At 47.4% G+C, this 16806-nt stretch overlaps 1 protein-coding gene across 2 annotated transcripts in view; it reads right to left on the reverse strand.

Moving 5' to 3' along the window:
* Positions 1 to 16514, reverse strand: part of NPFFR1 (neuropeptide FF receptor 1) — a 660400-nt gene extending 643886 nt beyond the window's left edge. Inside the window, exon 1 of one of the 2 annotated variants that reach the window (XM_068257825.1) lies at positions 16494 to 16514. The gene's annotated coding sequence lies outside the window, so the exon portion shown is untranslated. Of the gene's footprint in view, positions 1 to 14370; positions 14427 to 16493 lie in introns of those variants that run through there. The other variant, XM_068257824.1, reaches the window with a different exon arrangement.
* Positions 16515 to 16806: the final 292 nt, after the last annotated feature.

Here is a 16806-nt window from a genome sequence, read left to right on the forward strand (position 1 = left end):
CCCATAGGCATTCACTGGAGTCAGTTTTTCTGCATCCATTCTGCATAAATTCTGCATCCAATCTGCGTGCAGTGGAAATAGGCCCTAATAAGTTAATTATCATGAAAGTTACCCATGCAGTCTTGTTTTTTGACAAACAGGAGGCAGAAATGTTTTAAAGTGGTCTGAAAGCCAACATTTCTACTTCGCTCTAAAAGATTCCTCACAGCTTGAAAGCTACTATCCCAGAAAAAAATTCTATCAGAACATCAAGGAAATGGTTAAACAAAGCACTTTCTCCTGCTATTCAGCTTTAGGGCCTGTTTCCACTACATGCAGATTGGAGGCAGAATGGATGCAGAAAAACTGACTCCAATGAATGCCTATGGGAAAATCTGCATCAAATCGCGTTTACAATACAATACAATACAATACAATACAATAACATTTGTAAAACGCTTTTCTCCCATAGGACTCAAAGCGCATAGCTGTGTCTCAGATTAATACAGGGTTTCAGGCTGGGTTGTGTTACAGAGGAGATAGTCAGATGTTCATGAATGCCAGACTGAAAAGGTAGGTTTTCAGTTTAGACTTAAATGCTTCCAGGGATGGGGCTGTCCTGATTGGGTGTGGCAGGGAGTTCCAAAGTGTAGGGGCAGCATGACAAAAGGCTCTGTCTCCAAAGGTTTTGAGGTGGACTCTGGGGGTGACCAAGGTGTTACGTCTTTTTGATCTAAGATTGTGGGGGTGTGATGTAGTTGCAACAAGTCCTTCAGGTATCCAGGGCCCAGATTGTGCAAGGATTTGAATGTCAGTAAGCCAATCTTAAACAGAATTTTCCATTTTATCGGTAGCCAGTGGAGTGAGCTCAGGGTTGGTGTTATGTGGCAATGGCGGGGTTGGCTCGTTAACAGCCTTGCGGCGGCATTCTGTACTAATTGCAGGCGGCGTAAGTCTTTCTTATGCAGGCCTGTGTAGAGGACGTTGCAGCAGTCTAACCTCGATGTGACGAAGGCATGAACTAGGGTTGGAAGATCCTCTGAAGGAATTAGGTGTTTAATCCTTGCAATATTCCTTAGGTGAAAGAAGGAATGTTTCACAACAGCTGAGATTTGATTCCTGAAGCTTAATTTCCCATCAATCAGTACTCCCAGGCTGCGCACACAGTCTGAGTTGTTCAGGTCTGAGCTCCCTATCCTTAGCGGTGTTGGTTGAGACTGGAGCTGCTTTGCTGTTGAGCCCAGGCCCTCGATAACAAGAACCTCAGTTTTGTCAGCATTAAGTTTTACCCAATTATTATTCATCCACTCCTGAAGCTCAGCTAAGCATGCGTTTATTTGTGGAGTAGGGTCTGTGACATCAGGTTTGAATGACAAATATAGCTGGGTGTCATCAGCATAGCAATGATATGTCAGGCCATGTTTTTGTATGATTTCTCCAAGTGGCAGCATGTATATGGTGAACAGTAAAGGGGATAATATTGCGCCCTGAGGTACACCGTATTTTAGTGGTACAGGGTAGGAGAGGAAGCGCCCTAAGGCTACCCTTTGTGTTCTGCCAGCCAGGAAGGAGTTGAACCACCGGAGAACAATGCCATCTATGCCACAGTACTCTTGTAGCCTGTTGAGTAAGATTTCATGATCGACTGTGTCAAAAGCCGCTGAGAGGTCGAGCAAAATCAGGATGGAACATTGACCCTTGTCTCTTGCAATGAGCAGCTCATTGCAAATCTGGGTGAGGGCTGTTTCACAGCTGTGATATTTCCTGAAACCAGATTGAAGAGGGTCAAGGATGTTGTTTCTGGAGAGCCTGGCTTCAAGTTGGAGGTAGACAGCCTTTTCAATAACTTTTCCCAGAAAGGGGAGGTTTGAGACAGGTCTGTAGCTGTTTAGAGCATCTGGGTCTAAGGATGGTTTCTTGAGTAGAGGCCTGACGATTGCTTCTTTCAGAGTAGAGGGAAACCACCCTTCTTGTAAGGAGCCGTTGACTATTTTGTGGAATGCCGGTGTAAATAGTTCAGGGCATTTCAACATGAACTTAGTGGGGCCAGGGGCCAGATCGCAGGTAGTCTGGCGAAGGTTTGAGAGGATATCCAAGATGTCTTTTTCAGTGATTACCTTAAAATCAGACCATGGTGGTAGGCTATTTTTGTACCTGTTATATGGCTCTGCATGGGTTTCTGGGGCTGTGAATTGAATGGCAGATCGTATGGAGGAGACTTTGTCTGAGAAGAAGTGGGCAAATTTCTCGCACAGTTCCTGTGAAGGTCTGATGCTGGATTTCCTGCAAGATGGATTGCAGAGACTGTCAACCGTGCGAAAGAGTTGGGCAGGTCTGTTGGCTGCATTTGCAATTTCGTGAGACAGGAATAAGGACTTCTTTTTGTTAATCATCGTTTGATATTTTTTCAGGTGAGCAATTAGGGAAAGTTTGTCATCAGGAAACTGATGTTTGCGCCACCTTCGTTCCAGTCTGCGTCCCTGTTTCTTTAGTTCCTTTATAGAGTTGTCAAACCAGCGAGCGTGATGTAATGGTGCGGAACGTTTAATCTTTAAGGGAGCTATGGCGTCAAAAGCGGCTGAGACATCGTGGTTATATTTAAGGACCATGGATTCAAGGCCTAAGTTGTGATCTGTCAGTCCACCTAGATTGAGGCTGTTCTGAAGGTGTTGGGGTGTCAAACCTTTCAAGGAACGATATTTTATTAGTTCTTTCCCTTGGTGTTTTGTAGCCGGTGCTGTAAAGGAGAAGTGGACAGTGTGGTGGTCTGACCAAACTACTGGATCAATTTCCACATTGGATATTAGGAGTTCTGAATGGAAAATGAGGTCCAAAGTGTGTCCTTTTTTGTGGGTAGGGAGGTTGACGGCTTGAGAGAAGCCCAGTTCATTCATGGAGAGAAGTAGCTTAGTTCCAAATTGGGAAGAGTGTGTATCGACCCGTGCATTAAAGTCTCCAAGAATTATCCACCTAGGGTGTTTCAGTGTTATGCAAGATACAAGTTCTGCTATTTCCTTGAGAAAAGCTGAGCCAGCGTCAGGGGGTCGGTAGACAAGCAGTATGTTTATTTTTTTTCCAGCTGAGAGCTGGGCTGCTAGACATTCAAAAGAGTGGGTGGGGGCTACAGCAAGGGGTTTAATATTCAAACTGGATTTGAAGCACAGAGCTAATCCTCCGCCCTTGCGGTTTTGCCTTTCACAGTGTAAAACTGAGTAATTGTCTGGTACCACAGCTGCGAGAGTGGGTCCTGAGTAGTGTTGGGCGAACACCTAGATGTTCGGGTTCGAGAACGTTCGCCGAACATCGCCGCGATGTTCGGGTGTTCGTGCCGAACTCCGAACATAATGGAAGTCAATGGGGACCCGAACTTTCGTGCTTTGTAAAGCTTCCTTACATGCTACATACCCCAAATTAGCACGGTATGTGCACCTTGGGAGTGGGTACAAGAGGAAAAAAAATATTTGAAAAAGAGCTTATAGTTTTTGAGAAAATTGATTGTAAAGTTTCGAGACACAACAACCCAGGCCTTGCATGAGGACAAGAAGCGTGCGGATAGCATGCTTTTTACCGCCATGCAGTCATAAATGTAATAAAGAGAAGAGGTTCCATAAACAGGGACCGGTAACGCTAACCCAGCAGCAGCAGCAGCACACGTGATGGAACAGGAGGAGGCGCAGGAGGAGAAGGCCACGCTTTGAGACACAACAACCCAGGCCTTGCATGAGGACAAGAAGCGTGCGGATAGCATGCTTTTTACCGCCATGCAGTCATAAATGAAATAAAGAGAAGAGGTTCCATAAACAGGGACCGGCAACGCTAACCCAGCAGCAGCAGCACACGTGATGGAACAGGAGCAGGCGCAGGAGGAGAAGGCCACGCTTTGAGACACAACAACCCAGGCCTTGCATGAGGACAAGAAGCGTGCGGATAGCATGCTTTTTACCGCCATGCAGTCATAAATGAAATAAAGAGAAGAGGTTCCATAAACAGGGACCGGTAACGCTAACCCAGCAGCAGCAGCAGCAGCACACGTGATGGAACAGGAGGAGGCGCAGGAGGAGAAGGCCACGCTTTGAGACACAACAACCCAGGCCTTGCATGAGGACAAGAAGCGTGCGGATAGCATGCTTTTTACCGCCATGCAGTCATAAATGAAATAAAGAGAAGAGGTTCCATAAACAGGGACCGGTAACGCAAACCCAGCAGCAGCAGCAGCAGCAGCACACGTGATGGAACAGGAGGAGGCGCAGGAGGAGAAGGCCACGCTTTGAGACACAACAACCCAGGCCTTGCATGAGGACAAGAAGCGTGCGGATAGCATGCTTTTTACCGCCATGCAGTCATAAATGAAATAAAGAGAAGAGGTTCCATAAACAGGGACCGGTAACGCTAACCCAGCAGCAGCAGCAGCACACGTGATGGAACAGGAGGAGGCGCAGGAGGAGAAGGCCACGCTTTGAGACACAACAACCCAGGCCTTGCATGAGGACAAGAAGCGTGCGGATAGCATGCTTTTTACTGCCATGCAGTCATAAATGTAATAAAGAGAAGAGGTTCCATAAACAGGGACCGGTAACGCTAACCCAGCAGCAGCAGCAGCACACGTGATGGAACAGGAGGAGGCGCAGGAGGAGAAGGCCACGCTTTGAGACACAACAACCCAGGCCTTGCATGAGGACAAGAAGTGTGCGGATAGCATGCTTTTTACCGCCATGCAGTCATAAATGTAATAAAGATGAGAGGTTCCATAAACAGGGACCGGTAACGCTAACCCAGCAGCAGCAGCAGCACAAGTGATGGAACAGGAGGAGGCGCAGGAGGAGAAGGCCACGCTTTGAGACACAACAACCCAGGCCTTGCATGAGGACAAGAAGCGTGCGGATAGCATGCTTTTTACCGCCATGCAGTCATAAATGTAATAAAGAGAAGAGGTTCCATACACAGGGGCCGGTAATGCTAACCCAGCAGCAGCAGCAGCACACGTGATGGAACAGGAGGAGGCGCAGGAGGAGAAGGCCACGCTTTGAGACACAACAACCCAGGCCTTGCATGAGGACAAGAAGCGTGCGGATAGCATGCTTTTTACCGCCATGCAGTCATAAATGTAATAAAGATGAGAGGTTCCATAAACAGGGACCGGTAACGCTAACCCAGCAGCAGCAGCAGCACACGTGATGGAACAGGAGGAGGCGCAGGAGGAGAAGGTCACGCTTTGAGACACAACAACCCAGGCCTTGCATGAGGACAAGAAGCGTGCAGATAGCATGCTTTTTACCGCCATGCAGTCATAAATGAAATAAAGAGAAGAGGTTCCATAAACAGGGACCGGCAACGCTAACCCAGCAGCAGCAGCACACGTGATGGAACAGGAGCAGGCGCAGGAGGAGAAGGCCATGCTTTTTGAGACACAACAACCCAGGTCTTGCATTTGGACAAAAAGCGTGCGGATATAGCAGCAATGCTTTTTGCCGCCATGCAGTCATAAATGTAATACAGATGAGAGGTTCAATAAACAGGGACCGGAAACGCTAAACCATCCCAGATGTTCATTGGTCATGTTACTTGGTTGGGGTCCTGGAGTGTTGCGTAGTCGTTTCCAATCCAGGATTGATTCATTTTAATTTGAGTCAGATGGTCTGCATTTTCTGTGGAGAGGCGGATACGCCGATCTGTGACGATGCCTCCGGCAGCACTGAAACAGTGTTCCGACATAACGCTGGCTGCCGGGCAAGCCAGCACCTCTATTGCGTACATTGCCAGTTCGTGCCAGGTGTCTAGCTTCGATACCCAATAGTTGAAGGGTGCAGATGGATTGTTAGACACAGCTACGCCATCTGACATGTAGTCCTTGACCATCTTCTCCAGGCGATCGGTGTTGGAGGTGGATCTGCATGCTTGCTGTTCAGTGGGCTGCTGCTGCATGGGTGTCAGAAAATTTTCCCACTCCAAGGACACTGCCGATACCATTCCCTTTTGGGCACTAGCTGCGGCTTGCGTTGTTTGCTGCCCTCCTGGTCGTCCTGGGTTTGCGGAAGTCAGTCTGTCGGCGTACAACTGGCTAGAGGAGGGGGAGGATGTCAATCTCCTCTCTAAAGTCTCCACAAGGGCCTGCTGGTATTCTTCCATTTTGACCTGTCTGACTCTTTCTTCAAGCAGTTTTGGAACATTGTGTTTGTACCGTGGATCCAGAAGGGTATAAACCCAGTAATTGGTGTTGTCCAGAATGCGCACAATGCGTGGGTCGCGTTCAATGCAGTCTAGCATGAATTGAGCCATGTGTGCCAGAGTCCTACCAGAATCCTCATCATCCTCTTGTGAGTGTTGTGATAGTTGTTGTGATGCATCATAGTCGTCACCTTCTTCCTGGTCTGCTTCTGCTGACCATTCGAGCTGAATTGTGGAAGTCCAACATGCACCGCTCTGGCCCTCGTCAGTGGTGGCAGGAAATTCCTGCTCCAACTCCAGCTGTTCCTCCTCCTCTTCTTCGTCATAGCTGCTGGGGCCAGCATTTCCTGAGGCGGATGGCCTGATGTTGGTACCATCACGCTGATCGTTTTCTCCTTCAGATTCCCCAGTTGCATCATGACAGCTGTTTCCTTGATTTTCAACATTGACCTCTTCAGTAAACACAGCAGTGGTATGGTAATGCTGACTGAAGAGTTGTCACTGCTCACAAGCAACGTGGATTGCTCAAAATTTTGGAGGACTTGGCAGAGGTCCAACATGTTGGCCCAATCGGATCCACAGAAGCTTGGCAGCTGGCCGGATGCGCCTCGGTACTGCGCCGTCATGTACTGGACCACTGCACTCTTCTGCTCGCAAAAGCGGGCTAGCATGTGCAGCGTAGAATTCCAGCGCGTAGGGACATCACACAGCAAGCGATGGTGGGGGAGATTGAAGCGCTCCTGCATCTTGGCGAGTGCCCCCGAAGCAGTACTTGAATTTCTACAATGTTTGGCCACTCGTCGCACCTTCAACAGAAGATCGGCCACGCCTGGGTATGTCTTCAGGAACCGCTGAACTACTAGGTTCATCACGTGCGCCAGGCAAGGGATGTGTGTCAGCTTAGCCAACCTTAAAGCGAGAATGAGATTACTCCCATTATCACACACAACCATGCCCGGTTTCAGGTCCAGCGGTGCCAGCCACAAATCCGTCTGTTCCTTTATTCCCCTCCAAATTTCCTCCCCTGTGTGCTGCTTATCCCCAAGGCAGATCAGCTTCAGCAACGCTTGCTGACGCATGCCAACAGCTGTGCTGCACTGCTTCCACGATCCTACTGCTGCTGGTGCTGGGTTCGCGTTTCCGGATGAGGTACAGCTTTGAGATGCGTTGGAGGAGAAGGAGTCAGAGAGGTAGCTGCTGCTGTTGTTATCCAGTGGGAGGGACGGCGGTGCAGCTGTTTGCGGCGTGGGCAACACCCGCGCCGTAGCAGGTGAGGAATCGCTGCCAGGCTCCACAAGGTTCACCCAGTGCGCGGTAAGGGAGATGTATCGACCCTGGCCGAACGCACTCGTCCAGGTGTCAGTGGTGAGGTGAACCTTGCAGGCAACAGCATTCTTCAAGCTTCGGGTTATTTTGCTGACCACGTGCTCATGCAACTCAGGCACTGCAGAGCGCGCAAAGTGGTAGCGGCTGGGAACCACGTAACGTGGGATGGCCACTGACATCATGCCCTTGAAGCTGTTTGTCTCCACCACTTGATATGGCAGCATTTCGCAGGCCAGAAGCTTGGCTATGCTGGCTGTTACTGCCACGGCCCGGGGGTCATTTGCTGGCAATTTCCTCTTGCGCTCAAACATCTCCGAGACAGACAACTGAACCGTAGGGCTGCACACTGAAGGGCTGTTGGTTGTTGTGTTTGATGAAGACTGGGAGACCTCAAGAGCACTACTCCGGAAAGTGACAGTGTCAGCGTCGTCTGATGTTTGTGAATGTTGTGAACCACGCAATGGCTGGGCTACTGCTGCTGCTGAGGCGGGTCTGGTGGTGAGTCTGGTGAACCCAAGGGAGGCAGTGTTGCTGGTACCCTGTCCTGTCGAGTTTGCCCACAGAGTGGGATGTTTGGATATCATGTGGCGGCTCATGCTGGTGGTGGAGAGGTTGTTAATACTTTTCCCCCTGCTCAGGCGGGTCTTGCACACCTTGCAAGTCGCCATGGTAACATCCTCAGTGCAGTCTTCAAAGAAAGCCCAGACTTTGGAGCACCTGCCTTGCTGGCGATTTCTGTTTGCGCCTCTTTTGCCTCTCACTTGAACTTCCACGCTTGTGGTGCCTGAAATTTCGCGCCGCCTACCTTGTGGCACAAGGCGAACTCGTGCAGCAGTGGGTTCTTCAACAGACTCATCTGTGCTGCTGCTACGACGGCGATGTTCTCGTTCACAAACAAAATCTGGGTCTATGTCCACATTGTCCATACCCTCCTCTTCCATCTCCTCAAACTCGTCATATGTCATTGTGGGGGGCCGCCGCCGTGGAGTAGAGCTCCCCAGAACAACCTCTGCGCCGCTCACTCCAACGTCGTCTTCCAGAGCTTCTCGGCCGACCTCCTGCAATTGCAACCTCTCCTGCCCAACTTGCTCTGGGATTTGGGTTTCAAAGTCCTCGGACTCGCCTTGTTGTATTTCAGTGCCCGGTGCATTTCCCACAGTTAATGGTTGTGAATCCGGGCACAACATTTCTGGCTGTTCCTCCATTGACCTTTCAAAGGTGGAAGTTTGTTGGCCTGGGAATAGCTCCTGCGAATACCCCATTGTGTCCTGAGGTAATTCATCGGACTGGTTATCTGGCAGTTGTGTGCGTGGTGTCGCTGCCGGTTGTGTCAGCTTTGTGCCCACTGGCTCCTTGTAACTGGCTGAGGACTCGGACCTCGTGCGTGATGTGCTGGTGCTGCTTAACCCACTGCTGGACGCTTGAGAGGTCATCCAAGTAATTATCTGGTCCTGTTCTTTTGGATCTGTGAGGGTTGTTGTCCTGGACAACATGGGCGGTATTGAGTGGGTTTTCTTGGGTGCTCCCCTGCGGCCTGTACGTGAACCGTCAGGGGAAACACCTCTTCCCTTGCCCCTCCCTCTTTCACCGGATTTCTTCCTCATTTCACTTATCCTTAAAGTACACGCTGACTGGCAGCAGTACAGTGGCAGTACAGAAATGCTATACAGTGGTGGGTGAGCGGTGTACCACTATTGCCAGCAGCGACACAGAGCACAATGTTATACAGTGGCGGGTGAGCGGTGTACTACTGTTCCCAGCAGACACAGAGTGGCAGTAAACACAATGATATATAGTGTGGCTGAGCCGTGTACACACAGTGGCAGTAAACAATGCTATATAGTCTGGCTGAGCGGTGTACACAGAGTGGCAGTACACACAATGCTATATAGTCTGGCTGAGCGGTGTACACAGAGTGGCAGTAAACAATGCTATATAGTCTGGCTGAGCGGTGTACACAGAGTGGCAGTACACACAATGCTATATAGTCTGGCTGAGCGGTGTACACAAAGTGGCAGTAAACAATGCTATATAGTCTGGCTGAGCGGTGTACACAGAGTGGCAGTACACACAATGTTATATAGTCTGGCTGAGCGGTGTACACAGAGTGGCAGTACACACAATGCTATATAGTCTGGCTGAGCGGTGTACACAGAGTGGCAGTAAACAATGCTATATAGTCTGGCTGAGCAGTGTACACAGAGTGGCAGTACACACAATGTTATATAGTCTGGCTGAGCGGTGTACACAGAGTGGCAGTACACACAATGCTATATAGTCTGGCTGAGCGGTGTACACAGAGTGGCAGTAAACAATGCTATATAGTCTGGCTGAGCAGTGTACACAGAGTGGCAGTAAACAATGCTATATAGTCTGGCTGAGCGGTGTACACAGAGTGGCAGTAAACAATGCTATATAGTCTGGCTGAGCGGTGTACACAGAGTGGCAGTACACACAATGCTATATAGTCTGGCTGAGCGGTGTACACAGAGTGGCAGTAAACAATGCTATATAGTCTGGCTGAGCGGTGTACACAGAGTGGCAGTAAACAATGCTATATAGTCTGGCTGAGCGGTGTACACAGAGTGGCAGTACACACAATGCTATATAGTCTGGCTGAGCGGTGTACACAGAGTGGCAGTAAACAATGCTATATAGTCTGGCTGAGCGGTGTACACAGAGTGGCAGTACACACAATGCTATATAGTCTGGCTGAGCCGTGTACACACAGTGGCAGTAAACAATGCTATATATAGCGTGGCTGAGCGAGGTACACAGTGGCAGTACACACAATGCTATATAGTGTGGCTGAGCGAGCGGTGTACTACTGTTCCCAGCAGCGACACACAATGAGAGGGGAGACTGGCTAGCGTGGCTGGAGCGCGAACTACCCTGCCTGCCTACCCAAAGCTAAACCCACAGACAAATGGCGGAGATATGACGTGGTTCGGGTATTTATTTACCCGAACCACGTGACCGTTCGGCCAATCAGAGCGCGTTCGGGCCGAACCACGTGACCCGTTCGGCCAATCAGAGCGCGTTCGGGGGCCGAACCACGTGACCCGTTCGGCCAATCACAGCGCTAGCCGAACGTTCGGGGAACGTTCGGCCATGCGCTCTTAGTTCGGCCATGTGGCCCAACGGTTTGGCCGAGCACCATCAGGTGTTCGGCCGAACTGGAACATCACCCGAACAGGGTGATGTTCTGCAGAACCCGAACAGTGGCGAACACTGTTCGCCCAACACTAGTCCTGAGTTCTGATCCAACCATGTCTCTGTAATTAAAGCTAGATCTGAAGCCTCTATTAGATCATGAATAACTGCTGTTTTGTTGTTTATGGACCTGGCATTGCAGAGTACTGCTTTAATGTTGTTTCCCTTAACTTTGAGGTCTGTGTTCCTAGCTCCTGGCTGGGGGTTGTAATCAGGAGTGTGGCAGCTGTCTCTGTTATCTGGGTCCTTTACTGATACAGCTGATTTATAGATATGTGATGATTGCTTTGGCTTTGATTTATGGGTGCCTGCACCTCCTCCCCTCTTCCCCCGCCTTGTTTTCTTGAGAATCCCAAAGGATTTTAGAGGGGTAATCAAAGCAGAATCTATTTGTAAGAGTTTCTTGGGAACAGAGGTTGCAATATAGATAAGCATCTCAGCTGAGTATTTTAATGGTGGCATTTGGACAGCTGATAGACACCCTGCTGAGATCAAAGGGAAGGGGTCATATGCAAGCTGTACTTCTCAGAAAAAGAAGGAGATGCTCCAGATTAAAACAAATTAAGACAGTTCCTTGTTTCAATTTAAAAAGTTTGGAATAAATGTAGAAATAGGATAGTCATAACATAGAAAGCTCACAAGGTGTTTTTTGCCATTTCCGTTACTTACAGAAGGATCAGGAGCTGAGGGTTGAAGAAAGTTGAAGAATTTCAAAGTTTGAGGTCAGCTCCTAGCAGGCTAGGCATTTTCAGTCCAAGTCCAATTTTAATCCAGTTTAAATCTCAGCCATCCAAAGTGATCCATAATTTCTGATGAGCTGTAGTTGTTGCCAGAGAGGTGATGCATAGGATTCCTCTGTATTTTGGTCCTGTCCATGCCCAAATGTATTTAAATAGTCAAATTTCTGAGACAAGATGTGGAGCAGCTTGAGAGAGCTGCAGCCCAGCTTGGGTGCGCTACCTGTTCCGTTTAGTGGAAGCAGGCCCATAGGCATTCATTGGAGTCAGTTTTCTGCATCCATTCTGCATCCATTCTGCATCCAATCTGCGTGTAGTGGAAACAGGCCCTTTAATCCACATCCAAACTGTATATTTTTTACTTGTTAAACACAAATCTATCAACACTGGAAGGTAAACAAACACTCTGGGGTTGACTCAATAAACCGTACTAACTCACAGCACGGCCGCGCTAGCGTTTTGCGTGCTTTATAATGCACGTAACGGTTTTTGTATGCAATCGCGAATTGTCTCGAGTGAAAATTTGCGTTTGTGCACGAACACCGTTATGCGCGTTACAACGCAGGGTTTAGTGAATCAACCCCTCTCTGAGAAACTGTTTCTGCTTCAGGCACACACAGTGTTCAGAATAGCTCATTAGATTGTAATATATAATAAAAAGCAGTTATAATAGAAAAAGAATAAAATGCAATTCTAGCTTTCAGGGTAAGAAGAACTACACTTTGAAAACTTGTAATTTGTAAACAGACAATATTACGTGTGCACAAAAGCAAGTATGATAACTGTATGAGTAATAAAAAGTAGGAAAACACAATTTTATTGAAAGTTATGTCCGAGTTTCAGACCACGTTTAGGTGATATGGGGTTTTAGGTAAAGAAAGAGCTTAGGCTCCTCATTCTTGCCTAACATTTTTCGATAAACAGAGGAGTGGGAGTGGACCAAAGAGGATGTGGCTGGCCCTGGACACCTACCAAGCCATAGGAATCTGCCTAGGTTGCCTTGAGGATGATTTGGTACTCAGAGTTTTTTATCCTAACTCTCATTGTCTAGTCATGCCACCTGTAACTGTAGGCTTTAATGTTTCACATGCACATGTACTAAATTTTAACTTTAAACTACAGTGCTTTAAGCTGTATTTAAAACCCACACACAGCTCCTATAAGATTCAAGTCACTCTGGCTGAAAAGCTATCTCTCTTTGTTTAATCTTAACTACTATGAATAAATGTCACAGTATGCCCATGTAGACCCAGATCTCTACATGGTTCCTATGAATATAGAGTGTTAACAGCCAACATTATTAACATGTCCCTTTCTTTGTTATTGCAAATTACTGGTCTGTGAATGCAACAGATCACTAATTAATCACTAGGAGTGAACTTACAGCTTCAGAGAATTGCATGCTTCTAGGATAATTGAGGCTGGGCAAGGCTTTGCGGCCTGGCTGAGGGCAAAGCAGCAGTTATATATAAAATATAGCAAGTAGCCCTGCTGTATCTTGCGTATAAATGTAATGAGTAATATATTTTTCTTTAAAGACAGTGTGGCAATAGTGCTGCATATTTTAAAAATAAATGGTATACATATGCAATAAAAGATTTATTTATTTATTTTTTAAAAAGGGTCAGAATGAGTGGAATATTTTTATGACAAATTCAATTATCTGCACTGGTTTCCAGCTTGCAATCTACAAGCTGCTCCCGCGCACTGCCGCGTGGGTACTCATCACCACCTGTTATCGGGGAGATGAGAGAATGGGAACGCAGTTCCCATTCATTAATGTAAGTCCCTGTGTGAATGATTGCCGGCATCAACGAGATGCCTGCGCCATTGTCTCTTCTGGAGTAACACAGCCATGCATTACATCCTATTCACGTACTTACATAATGTTGTGGCCAAATAGTAAAATTACACCTAAATACATTTTATTTCATAAAAATACCCACACTAACATTTAATATTAACTCCTTCCCTCCCACACTCTGCCATAGTACCCCCCCTCCCCCCCCCAAAAAAAATGTGCATAAAAAAGGCATAAATAATTTTGTTGTGATTAAGTTATTGGCGCAAGAAAGGGAGGAGCGCTGACAGGTGAAAATTGCTCTGATTCTGAAAGGGAAAAAACCCTCAGTGATCAAGTGGTTAAGGCAGACCTCAAATGGGAAAATAAAAAGCACACTGTTAGCACAGGCAGCAAGAGTTAAAATTGAGTAGGATAAAAATACCGTATGTTTAAAAACTGACCTTCTGTGGGGGATGTGGCCAGGGCCGGGACAAGGCTTCCCAGCACCAGAGGCAGAGATTTCACAGTGCGCAACCCCCCCCCCCCCCCACACGGGACATACACTATACACACACACACACACTCACTGTACATACACACCCATGCATGCACACACACACACACACACTGTACATAGACAGTGGCGTAGTGGTTAGCTCTCTCGCGTTGCAGCGCTGGGTCCCCGGTTCGAATCCCTGCCAGGGCACTATCTGCAAAGAGTTTGTATGTTCTCTCCGTGTCTGCGTGGGTTTCCTCCGGGCACTCCGGTTTCCTCCCACGTTCCAAAAACATACGGATAAGTTAATTGGCTCCCCCTAAAATTGGCCCTAGACTATAGTACTTACACTACATAATATAGACATATGGCAATGGTAGGGATTAGATTGTGAGCTCCTTTGAGGGACAGTTAGTGACAAGATATATATATATATATATACACTGTACAGCGCTGCGTAATATGTCGGCGCTATATAAATAATAATAATAATAATATACACACATGCACACAAACACCTGCAGTGCTCTCAATGTAAATCCCTAATCTACCCTCACTTCACATGAGGGCAATGCTGACTGTCCTGAGAACACATCACATCAAGTCACATAGGCAGTGATGTGTGCGATTCCCTCTCTGCCTCTGTGAAAGCCCCCTTCCCCCTACCATACCTGCTTCTTCCCAGGCTCCACATAACAGCTGAGTGGTCTCTTGCCGTTACAGTCACCAATTAGCAGGGATCAGTGTTCACTGCTGCCTGAATGCTAGCAGCAGGAGGTCCCTGTCCCTCCTCACGGAGTCCAGCTACATTGCTGGCAAACTCACATGTGCAGTCCACAGTGACAGGCAACTCTGCAGGAAGCCGACACCAGTTCCGGTCCAGCAGAAATCGGCTTCCTGCTGTTGCCTAGCTACCCGATGCACACAGCCGTGCCTGTCATCTCTTTGATGACAGTGAGGCCGTTACAGTTCAGGCTAGATAGAAGCGCTTCACATCAGATAGGAAGAAGATGCCAGGAGACTCGGTCGGGATGATTAATTTAGTGGGGAGATAGGAGGGGAGAGGGCAGTGCGGAGAGAGTGCAGAGGAATGCGCCCTCTAGGGGAAGCGCTCAGAGGCTGCAGCCTGTCATGCCTCTGCCTCGGCCCGGCCCTGGATGTGACTGTCGTGCAAAAGAGATGGATGCTCTTTAGCTTCACTCCACATGACTGTCTGGCTCTACTCATGATACAGGGAATTAACAGTTACTTCTTTGGCCTTTTTGAACCCTCAGGACTTCTCAGCAACTCAAAAGGCTTGAAACAGTTCTTCTTCCACGTCAACACAAGTGGCACAGCGCCAATGAGGCCCTCCTTTTAGTAAAGGGGGGTTTTATGGTTAGGTGTCAGGAAGGGGGCTTCCTGACACCTAACCTTAACCTCCCCTCCCTTAATGAAGCCTATTTTTAAGCATTCCACTCTGATTGTGCAAGGTACTATAACTGGGAAGAGGCACTTTTGTCCACCATGTGACCTGCCTCAGATGAGTTGGGAGAACCAGTATTATCTCACATTATATCAATGCTATAGACAATGTAGGGGGGGGGGGGCTGCTCCAAGCCAGTCTTTTAGGTTTTTTTTGTTTAGCTTCAGGACTAACCTCTCTCCCCATACCTCATTTGACATTCGTGACACCTGCTCAATCACACAGTTCATGGCAGTAGACCACTGGTCTCTGACCCAGCTTGAAGACCCTGTAAAGCCACACATCTGCATTGTTGTTTCATTATCCATCTGAACTCAGATCTGAGATGGAATCTACCAGTGTCCAAGATGTTCACAATGTTTTTTGATCTCTCTGGACTCTTTTGCACTTTAAATCTCATAGTTTCATAGTTATATATTCCCCTGACATCAACAGCTTGGCCTGGGATTAGATTGGGTGGGTGCAATGTACTCCAATCCTACTACATCACCAGTTAAGTATTTGGGGCATAGTTCTTGTATATTTTCTATAAGGTGTGGACCATGCCAGGGATGCCTGATGTCAACCTTACCATTTATATTAGCATTAGCAATTCAAGGTCGGCTGGCACACCAGTTCAAAGTTCCAAGCAGTTTTATTGTATGCACAACATGACATATGTTTCGGGGCCATGGAGGGTCCCCTTCATCAGATAAAGTGCAGACATACAAGTGATGCAAAGTACAAGCACATATATATACCCAAACTGTGATCAATTACCCGGCATCAGAGATATATATTAGCATTAGAGTATGCACATTATATTAGCATTAGAGTATGCACACGTCTGTTGCAGTTCATTCAATGTTTATGCTTATTCAATGCATATTTAAATTGCATGGAAATTGATCAATCAAATGCTGTATCTGATGAGTTTAATTGGTCCAATCATTGGCTAGCATATATTTGCATACATTTAATATAATTTTGTATCAACTCTATAATTTGTGAAGACTAGAGGGTTGTAGTGCAAAGGTTTTGTCAAATTTTCTTCATCTACTGCAGCCACAGAGCTCTGTGAAAATTTGACTTTATCAAAAACATTCTCCTTGTTGCTAGCCATGTATTTATCTCCATCCTGTCATTCTAGCTGGGTTCCTCCACTCCAGCCGCTGCCCGCCTCTGTGAGTTTCCTCCAAGGAAATTGTCACTAGCTTAGCCCTTTTTACAGGGGGGCACAGCAGACCCCGGGGGGGGGGGGCGACTTTGAGGGGGCAATACAGAGACACAGAGGCATGTCATAGCGCACAGGATATGCCTCTGTGTTCTTTTAACATTTTAAATACCCACCTCGTGTTCTCTTTAATGAGCTACTGTATCTGTCTTCCGAATTAATCCACAATGAGGTTTTCACCAACTCTTGTTCGGAGCCTATCTGCTCCAATGAGGGCTTTCTTCACTATTACTGAAGCACCGCTGATAGGACAGTCTTGTCTTGTGTTGCAGGCACCATCTTTGTTTCCCACCATAGACTATAATGAAAACAATGATTATAAATGGGGAGATTTTAATGCCTCTGTGTTCTCTTAAGAATTAAATACCCACCTCGGGTTCTCTTTAAAGAGAACCCGAGGTGGCTTCCTAAGAATGAAATCCGCACACA

Source organism: Hyperolius riggenbachi, chromosome 10 (genome assembly GCF_040937935.1).
Source record: "Hyperolius riggenbachi isolate aHypRig1 chromosome 10, aHypRig1.pri, whole genome shotgun sequence".
NCBI lineage: Eukaryota > Metazoa > Chordata > Amphibia > Anura > Hyperoliidae > Hyperolius > Hyperolius riggenbachi.